Raw genomic sequence first — 2896 nt, forward strand, 5'->3', positions numbered from 1 at the left:
CATAATGATTCACAATTAGCGTTTAATTTGTAATTAGAAAACATATTCTGCTGGATGAGAGGTGGGAAATGCCAGTTTTCTGTCCAAAGAGGTAGGTGCTCGAGGAGATGCCTGCCCATGAGCGTGCCCTCTCCATTGCAGCATCCCTGCAAGCTGGGAAGGATTCTTCCAGTTTCACTCCTGCTGCGACTCCTTGGGAGGTTGCACAGATGCAGCAGACGAATCAAAGAGCAGAAATTAGTATTTCCCCAGCTGCTCATGCTGATGTTCAAAGCTTCCCCATACAATAAAGCCAGCTCAGCTTGAATTACCTACTAGTTTCTGCCGATTGGATATGCGGATCAAGACTTTTCCAAATGGGATCTCCTACATACGTATTTATGCACCTGAAGGGAGGAGTCTGGGTTTTATTTTGGAAAGCCTTGATTCTTCTGGGCCCTGCTAACTTAGTGGGACATGACTTTGAACTTTACGGGACGCTGAAGCTGTTCTACATACGAACTTCCCCAGCCTTCAGAAAACCAACGAAGGCTTTGCTTTCACAGAGCTGCATCCATGCCCTCTTCTTCAGAGAGCCACGCAGATGGTGGAAGGTGCCTTGGTCTGCAAGTGTGTAGCCGTGGCCCCATGGAGGCTGCTGCCAGGCCCCGGGCAGCCAGTCTGGTGTCGCAAACTCAAGTGATTCCATCCTGCAGTCATGGGAGCGGGAGCTGCTGCCTCGTCCCAGGCAGTATGAGAGCAGGGACCAAGATGCACCTGCTTCATTGGTGATGTGTGTCCATAAAGCCTTACCTTGATGGGGGGGGTCTAATTGCACATGGTGTTTTTGGAGGATAGCAGTAGGAGAAGTTATCCAAACTTCTGCTTCCAAGCTAGAAACCAAAGCAGCTCTGCCTGTGGAGGAGATGGGGGTGATGCCACCTCTGCTGCTGGACCCAGGGGCTGAACACAGCTGGGGCCTGTTTACAGGCCAAAAATCTTGCCTCTGCCTGTGGAGATCAGGGAGGGAAATAAAGGCTGTCTGAGGACGGGGGGCCTGGCTTTGCAGCCAGAACAGACATTTCCATAGGCATAAAGCGGAGCTGTGTGATCACCTGTATATATATACATGACTATTTATCATTAATCCAAGGTTATTGAAAGCATCAGTTTGAACTTCCTGCATCTGCTGTTTCCCAAGGGTTCACACAGAGATCAATTATGCAATGAAAGACTTTAATAAAAGCAAGCGGTGCAGCTGCCGCTTTGGAAGGGGCTGTGCACTCGCAGCCCGGGTTGTGCTGTAAACACGGCCAGCGACAAGGCCCATCGCTGCCGCGTCCGGGCAAGCGTTGCCCTGCCCTGGCTTTGGCCACCTCCAGCGCTGTGGAGTCAGTGGGATGAGATGGTGCACCCACTCAGAAACATTCACCTCATCAAATCTTATAGCTGTTACTGTATTTATTTACTCTTTTTTTAGTCTAAAACTTGGAATACCTTGTGTTTTGTCAGGGGGGAGAAGAGGTTGAATCAAATACCTACTCGGCTTATTCCCAAAAATAGCTTGGTGTGAGGAGTTGCAATACAGCTTTGTGAATCATTTTCCTAGCATAAACGTTATACCCAAAGCCGAGTCCTTGAACAATGAGTGGGGAGGAGACTGAAGGGGGCTCGGCTGTGACACGGGGGAAGTTTCTGGGAAGGTCAGGACCAGCTCACAACAGTGTTGTTTCGCAGCAGTTATCAGTTTCTTTGCCACAGTTTCCACTCGGACAAACCAGGCAGTTTCAGGAATCTGGTGCTCCTCTGGCCTCTGAAGTTACAGATAAAATACATGCCTTTTACTGTTTTCCTATTTTATTCAAAGAAATTACCTTGCCTTTACTTGCGAGGCCGCACAATAATCCAGCCTCCTGCCTTATGACAGGAAGGCACAACGCTTCATTTTTCATTGAAAATGGGTTTAGGTCAGCGGCAGTATGGAGGTATCCATTTCCACGTACATTTTCCCCCTTGGACTCTTTCAAGCAGAGCAACGAGAAGGTGCTTGCAGCATCCTTGTTGACCCATGGAAGCTGGGTTTCCATCTTCCTCGGCACTGGGAAGAGGAAACCCGTACGCCGTCACACCTACCAAACCAACCCCGGGGACCTGGCACCGACCTCAAGGCCCACCGACCTCAGGTATAGAGCTGTTGAAACCCAGGGTGCTTCTGAGCAACACCCTCCTCCACACTTCATCTGGTGATCCTTCAGGAAGGCTGCACTTTGTACTCAAGGCATCTTCTGACTGCCTAAGTAGGATTTTTTTTTTCCAGATTTTGGCATTACCATGTTAAGTCCAAGTTGATCTATTCCCTGCCATAAGGGCTTATGTTTATGAAAAATTATTTCTCAATGCTTGACCGTGAAAAAGCTATGGCAAGTGTTGCCTTGACTTCAGAAACTAATTCCATGATATTAAAAAAGAAATCTGGTGTCATGTAATTTCGCCTGAGCTGAGGTTAGGGTTGGGTATGTTGGTTTCTCCCCACTGAGCTGGTGTAGTATTAGTTCAATGATTTCTTATGGCCTGGAAACTGCAGTTTGTCACAGACTAAAGACAGATCTTGTTTGGTTTAAACTGTGACACACTTCCGACAAAATAAGACCTGAGTTTGTGTTTAGGGTGAGGTGTCCTGAGAGGCAGCCAAGGCGGCAGTGGGCAGGATGCCAACGGTGGGGTCCAGGCTGCATCCTCTTCTGCAGCTAAAGTTTCATGGGTTACAGTGAAACCACAGTGATAAAACATCCCCAGTGGTGGACTTTCTTAAATATTGGTGTGCTGAGTCCTAAGGAAACATACTTAGGGGGGTAAAATGGATCCACTGTTTCCTGCAGGCGCTCCCATCTGGAGCTGAAGGAGGAGCAGAGGGAAG

Source organism: Nipponia nippon, unplaced genomic scaffold (assembly GCF_047370975.1).
Source record: "Nipponia nippon isolate SJK-2023a ecotype South Korea unplaced genomic scaffold, ASM4737097v1 scaffold_11, whole genome shotgun sequence".
Lineage (NCBI taxonomy): Eukaryota > Metazoa > Chordata > Aves > Pelecaniformes > Threskiornithidae > Nipponia > Nipponia nippon.